The sequence below is a fragment of the Egretta garzetta genome, unplaced genomic scaffold (assembly GCF_000687185.1).
Source record: "Egretta garzetta isolate BGI_Z169 unplaced genomic scaffold, ASM68718v1 scaffold418, whole genome shotgun sequence".
Taxonomy (NCBI): Eukaryota; Metazoa; Chordata; class Aves; order Pelecaniformes; family Ardeidae; genus Egretta; species Egretta garzetta.
The window spans coordinates 103,186-110,332 of NW_009260492.1; the positions used below are offsets into that span (position 1 = coordinate 103,186).

At 57.8% G+C, this 7,147-nt stretch overlaps 1 protein-coding gene across 1 annotated transcript in view; it reads left to right on the top strand.

The window, feature by feature from the left end:
* The first annotated feature begins 974 nt into the window (after window positions 1–974).
* The window catches only part of LINGO3 (leucine rich repeat and Ig domain containing 3), a 14,385-nt gene continuing 8,212 nt past the window's right edge, over window positions 975–7,147 (top strand). Inside the window, exon 1 of the mRNA XM_009644221.2 lies at window positions 975–991. The gene's annotated coding sequence lies outside the window, so the exon portion shown is untranslated. The remainder of the gene's footprint in view (window positions 992–7,147) is intronic.

A 7,147-nucleotide genomic window follows, 5' to 3' on the forward strand; every position in this document is an offset into this window, starting at 1 on the left:
GCTGCTCCGGCCCTTGGCAGCCCCGGGGGAGCTGGGCCGGGCAGGAACAGGGGGCAGAGGCAAGTTGGGGTCTGAGCGGGGTCTCGAGTGGAGGTCGGAGCAGTTGCCAAGCTGTACCAGCAGCAGCTCTGCGCGGGTGTAGCTGAACAGGTCCTGAGCCTGGGACCGTTGTGCTCTGTTAACCAAGAGGACCTGGATTTCCCCCCAAAAAGGAGCTATTTAAATTGCCTCTTTTTTTTTTTGGTTACAGGCAAATTAAACTTGGTCTACAGAACTCAAAATGCTTTAGCGAAAGAGTGGCAAATGATTTGCTTGCAAGTCGGTGTCCTGCATCCCTTGCACTGGCCATCGGGGCTGGGAGCACGTCCCTCAACCCCACAAAGTACCCGCAGGATGGAGGGTCCGGACAGCAGCACTTCTGCTTCCAAGTTTGGGTCCAGTCTCCCCAAATGAGAGGATTCCTGGAGAGCTGGCCGTGGGCACCCTCTGTGTGGGTGCCATCTCCTTCCTGAAAGCCCCACACGTGATTGCTGGGGAGCGTGGCTGCGTTTCCCCTCGCTCCACCCCAGAGCTGGCCGCGCTGGTGCTGGGCTCGGACGCTCCCCTGTTTGTAAGGGATCCTTCAGGGCACAAAGTGCTCTCTGATTTTGTGTGTGTGTGTGTATATGTGTGTGTATATATATATATATATATATATATATAAAATAAGGCAAGCTGCAATGGTCAGGTCAGACGTCAGGCTGGAGCAAGGCTAAAGGATGCTTCCCCTCACTGGGAGGTGCCTGTGTGCCATGTCCTTGGGCTTTCGGGGGCATTTATTTGGGATTTCTGTGCTGGACACTGTGGAATGGTGGTTTACAGTTGTTTCCTTATGTTGTTTTGTCCAGAAGAGCTGAGGCTGGCAGTGCCGGACACTTTGCCATGTAAATATCCCCGGTCTCGGATGCCACAGCAGACCCAGATGTCGGTGCAACCCCGGACCTGCAGAACGGTGAGCACTCCCGGGGCTCGAGTGGGGCAAGGGGGGGTCACATCATCACTTGTACCGGAGGGGTGGGGTTGTGCACTGGGATGCTTGAAATCCAGCTCATTTTTAGCTCATGGCCATCCCTGCTTGGTGGCATTAGCTCCCTCCTCATCCTCCTTTTGCAGTGTTGAGTGCTCAGTAGTGGCAAGCAGGAGCTTTATCCCACGTAATGGCTGAGATCTCCTGCCCACAACCCCAAAACCGAGCAAGAAGTAACTGGGGTGGGGATGCGATGCGAAGCTCGGGGGCGTTAAGCTCTGGCACTCACTGCGAGGTTGCCGGCAGACTCCAGCCTTGGTCACAGGGGGGCCCGGGCGCAACATCGGTTTGAAGAGCAGCGATTCGGGGTTCGGACGGGGATTTGGGATCCCACCAGCTCCATCCTGGGAGAGGGGCTCTGCAGGCTTTGCCCTTGCTCTGCTGTCGAGATGCCAGACAGGGAATTAAGTGATACAGCCCTGCCGTCCCCTTCCCCTCCTGCCATGGAGACTTCTGACTTTGGGGAGCCTCTTTGGGGCTGCGTATGGGAAAGGAGATGTTCCCCGGGTCCCACAGCCACAGCTGATGGCCCGAAGCTGTAGCTCTGGGGACCGATGCCAGCGTGTCTCGCTCCAAATGTCACCGCTCGCTGCAATCTCCAGCCTGGAGGAGATGTGGGGGCGGCACAGCTGGACCCCCCTGCGGCCCAGCCAGCCCCCTCCGAAACCTGAGCGGTGAGGCTGGGGGGGTTCTGCTCTCCGCAGGGCTCAGGCAGGGCTGGGACGAGTCGCCCGTCCCCCTCCCCTCTCGGGGACTTATTAAAGTCTGGGGTTTGGTCTCACCCCCGCCTGGCAGGACAAGGTATAGATTGCAATGTCAAGCATTATTTCACCCTCTGATGGCATTTTGCTTTTGTTGCTGGCTGCTCCCATGATCGTAATTGGGATGGCAATAAAATTTCCAATGCAGCAGCTGTAGACAGGTCTTAAGAAATGTATTCAGCCCCGGATTGATGCTGAGCGGAGCTGAAAGGTGGAGGGAAGGCTGCTCTCTGCATTCCCCTCGCCTGGGATTCCCACTCCGAGCAGGGTTTCCAGCAGCTCGGGGGCTCCATATCTGCACCTCTCGCCCCTCTGCGCCCGCAGGGGTTTGCTCACAGAGCTACGAGCTTCTTTTCCTGCAGAAAGCCAAGCAGTCCTGCTGGGACCGGGTTGTTTTCCACCCATGGCTGCCTCTCCCGCCCTGTCCTCGGAGCAGACATCTGTCTGTCAGTCTGGCCCATCAGTCTGTTCATCCTGCCCATGAGTCCAGCCGTCCGGTGGAATTAAAGCCTCCTGAATGATGCGTGGCCCTCCCAAATCATGCATCACCCTCCCAAGGTGCAGTGCCCATGGGCTGGCAGCAGCCTGCCCCATGGCTCCAGGCTCCTTCTCCAGAGGGAAACCGGGCTCTCCGGCATGCCGGGGACCCCTGCACCTCCTGCTGTGCGTGAGGGCACCCCCATAGGGCCAAACCCTCAGGAACAAGGTTCCTTCTGAGGGTCAAGTCTGGAAATGGCTGTCGTTTTATCCATGAGCCCCAGAGAGGTGGCTGGGACTGCCTTGACTTCATTTTGTGCAGCACCCAGCACCACGCTGGGTGCCACCGCAGTTGAGGTAAGGGATTAAGAGTGCGCTTTGCCGTCAAAGGTCCAGCGCTAGAGGCATCGATCACGCTGCGAGTTATGTGCCACCCCCCCGAGGGGCTCAGGCCAGCATCACCACGATGCTGAGCTTAACGAGCGACCTAATCTAACAAGGGCTGGCGCGGTGGACCAGGTGGACAAATGAGGTCATTTTATGGGGCCAAGCCTGCGGGGAGGCAGCTGGCACGCAGGCTGCTGCGAAGTCCTCGGCCGGCGGCGCCGGGAGGGCTCTGCCATCAGCTTTCTGAAAGGTGGCTAATTACAGTGTATGCTTTTCTGTTATGATTATTAATCATCCTGCTCCTGCACTTCATTTATTATGGAGCTGCCTGGGTTAGAGGAGCGGAGGCACTGGGTCCCTTCGTGTGACGAAGTGGCACGTTCTCCCCGCTGCTTACGACCCCCTTTGGGTGATGCATCTGCAGGACACGGGTGTTCCCAGCCTGGGGGGGACAGCGTGGGGTCTCCCTACCACCGGCCCCAGCGCAGCCCGTGCTCTGCCTGGGTGCATCCTGCTTGGCCGGGCTCCCGCGCGCTCCCGCCGTCCCCTTCCCCATGGCTCCAGCCGAGCGTGGCACGCTGGCTTTGGCACCCTCCTCTGCCAAGGTTTTCCTACTGGGGTGTTGCTCCCAGGCTGCGTTTCGGCAGCCCTGGTGCAGAAGGTAAGTGGGGAGCTCATAAAGCGGCCGCGCGCCCCGGGAGGCGGGGGGGGGGAAGCAGCTGCAGGAGAAGGAGCAAATTCCCCTCTCTCATTTAATGACCTTTATTTGTGTCTCCGTGGGGGCAGGAGCCATTGCCAGGAGCGGAGCCCTCTTTTCCGAGCCGTTCTGCTCGTAGCCAGGATGTGTGCGTGCCTGACTGTCACGTCTGCGCCAGCCAGGGCCGTTACGGGCTCGCATTTTGTAAATCTTTTGGCAACGGTGGGGCATGGGCTTTAACACTGCAAGATGCCAGGAGGATGTTTCCCAGGGGCTCAGGTTCCCCATCCCCACTCCCGGTGCTTGGCCGGGAAGGAACCTGAGCAGAGGCAAACCTTGGGTCCTGGGTTGGTTCAGCTGAGGCAGCTTTGGTTTGGGTGGGGAGCTTTGCAAAGCCCGGAGCCTCTGGGCTGTATCCTACCCTTAGGTGGGAGAGGAAGGTGGTTTTAACAGGGGGCAGGTCTCCTAGACCCAGGCTGCCTCTGAGCTCATTGCTGGGTCCTCTCCCAGCTGGGTGGGTGCTCAGGGACAGGGTTGCCACGGGGGTCTGGTGACAGACAGTGATGGCAAAACATGGGGGGGAAGTCCCGGGGACATGGGCTGTCAGCCTGCATTTGCCTTCCAGACCCTCAGCGTCCTGCCCGTGATGTTAACAGGCTTTTCTGCAAATGAGAACTTCTCACTGTGCAGCAGAAACTTGCTGGGAATCCTCAAAAAATACCCCCTGGTGCCCAAATGGGGACCAGTGCCTAAAGCCAAGCTCAGCTGAAGTGTTTCTGGCGGGTGCTAGTGGAACAGCTTGCTTGGAACAAGGTGTTTTGGGGCACAGTTGAAGACGGGGCGTCAAGCCCAACCTTAGTTCCCGTATGGTCCAGCAGGTACTGAAGTTGTTGAGATCCCGGTCAGGTTTGCTCTCAGCCAACTTTTCCCAGTAGCTGTTGAAATTCAGATCTGGCTGGAGGAAAAGGTGGTTTGGTCCAACTGCTTGGGTTGAAATAAGATTACGGCACCCACTTGCCCTGCTCCCCCTTCCCTCGTTTTAGAGGAGTTATTCACCTTGGTAGAGAAATAAAGATGCTCGTGGAATATTAAACACATCCCCAAAGCCCCTGTTGCTGATGAGTGGCTTCTGCGCCTCGTTCCCTCGTACATGCAGTGACCTTTTAGAAATGTTGTACGTTGTGGTCGTATCTAAATGTCTTCTCTCCTGGGAGCAGCTTGTGGAGATAGAGATTCAGACATGATGTCTATCAAGAAGAAAAGCAGATTGTGGCCAATCTGTGGCTGCCTGCGCAGTATTGCCTGGGCCACGTGCTCAAGAATCATAAGGTTGTCTCTAAAAATAAGCAGTGGCTTCTTTCAAGTTGTCTCCTTGGCATCTTTGCTCATTAGGGAATCCTTGTTTCTGGGTTTTCGCAGCATTTGCGAGGGCTGGGAGTTTCCATGTGGGAGGAAAGTGGAGAGTCCTGTGGTCGCGGCTGTTGAGGACTCAGGATGGGATCGCAGGGTGGGAAGGCGGCTCCATGAAGACGTCAGTCATGGCGTTTGCTGGGTGGAAAGGGCAAATCCTGCCTCCGCTGAAAGCTCACACAGTCTTGCTGCTCCAGCATCATCTCGGCTGGCCCCAAGACCCGGGGCTGTTGAGCAGGAGGAGACGCGTGAGATGCAGCAGCTGCCAGTCACCAAAATAACTCCCTTCTATAGAAGGTTTTCATGTTTGCCGAGCAGTGCCTTTAAGTCACGCTTCGGGATGTTTTCTGCGGTGGCCTGGCAGGAGCCTGTCCCTTTGCACAGACAGCTCTCCTTTTGTGCTTTCTTCTCCCATTTCTGCGAGTCGCCAGGAGAATCTGCTCCTGTTTGAGCAGGCTCAAGAGGGACACAGGGGTGACTGTTGGGAGCACAGCGGCCGCGGGTCCCAGTCCTGCTGCTGGGCTCTGCTGTTGGGTGCAGTCACTTGGCTGCCCACTGCCCTGGGGACCCCTGGCCACCAGGTCCTGCAGGCACAAGCCACCACGGTGGGGGGGGGGGGACACGCCCCGTACAGAGCCTGCCGGGTGCCCTCCAGCCGCCGGGGCCGCCTATCCAGCCGCTCGGTTCTCCCCTCCGCTCCTCCAGCCCTGCCCCAGCCCGGCTTTGCTGGAAAATGAACTGACCCAGAAAACCGCGCTCTGGCTGTGCTCAGAATGGCAGAGCCGGGAGAATTTGTTTCCCAGCCAGACTCTGATGGGATTAGGAATAACTCTCGGCTAGATAATTCTCCATTAGGGCCAGCAATTGATTTTCTTCCTTCACACCCCCAGCTCTCTCCTCCTCTCCCTGTTCCAGCCAGGTTATTCTCATGCTTGCTTTGCTAATTGCCTGATCCTCATCAGAGCGAGGCACAGGGACATCACTGGCCTCCTCTGACCCTTAGTTTATGCCTTAGCTCTGATTTAATCTCCTCCACTCCCCAGCATAAACTGAGTTGCTCCTGCTGCCCTAAGCAGAGGGAAAAACCTTCTCCTTTCACCCCTTCAGCTCCTCCCCGTCACCTCTGTCCTCCCAGTGTCCCCCCAGTCTTTACCGGGGCTTCTCCAAACTCAGTGTGGCCACAAACCCACTGGTTTTGCAGACTTGAGACAGGGCATAAAATAAAGCCATGGGAGCCACATTATTTTTGGGTGCTGGCATGAGAAACCCCAGCGACGCTGAGCGGCACAGGTCACCTTCAGTCCTCATTTCAGTGCCCCCAGAAAACGTCCCTGGTAACTGCGCTCTGCCGCGAGCAAAGCCACCCACAGCAGCAGCTGGAAAAACAGAGTTCAAATCCCTGACTTCACGTTTGGACATGGAAGTTTGCTGTGCCAGCTCTGAAAAATGCCTGAAAGTCCCCTGGAGACCCACATCAGCCCATGGGTGCCGCAGGTCGTAGAATGGTTGAATCATTGGGGTTGGCAAAGCCCTTTAAGCTCCCCCAGCCCAACCGCTCCCCTGCCATCCCACCCCCAAACCCTGGCCCTCAGCACCGCCTCTGCCCGGCTGTTAAATCCCCCCAGGGCTGGGGACTCGACCCCTTCCCTGGGCAGCCCCTCCCAGTGCCTGACAGCCCTTGCCGGGAAGGAATTCTTCCTGATGTCCAAAAGCAAGAGCTGAGCACCAAGCAGACTTCCCAGGGACCCTGTTTTTCCCCCTTTGCAGCCCAAAAACCTTATGGGAGGGTCTTCGTTTCGGCTAGTTGTTGCACGGCATAATTGAGTGTTTGGGGTTTTCTGGTAGGGAGGAAGGAGCCGACATCTGGATGGGCTTTGGCACAGGACTGGGGAGCTGGGCTCATTTTCTGGTCTTGAAGAGCTCTGTCCCGCAGCAGCTCTGGCTCTGGGATTCCCCTGAGACCTGGGCCAAGGCTCCCAGCCTGGCAATAGAGCTTGGGGCCAGGGCTCAGCCTGGCACCTGCCTGTGGGAGTTGGCGTCTGAATTCGGGGTGCCCATCCTCTGCTCCGAGCCCTTGCCAGCAGCTCCGGGTGATTCGAGTCCCAGACGAGCCATCGAGCCTGCTTGGTGCAGCCGTATTCCCATTCCTGGTAATCGAGATCTCGTCTAGTTGCTACCCCGGGACTGGGGAGCACACAGCTCGTGCTGACGGAGAGTCCGGCGCCCTCCCCTGAGCAGCCCTGGCGAGCTGTAAATGCCAGGGAAAATACCGCTCCGCTTTGGCAGGGGATGCTCGGCCCCTCCGTCCACCTCCCAAATCCAGCCCAAGCCCCAGCACAGGGGCTGCGC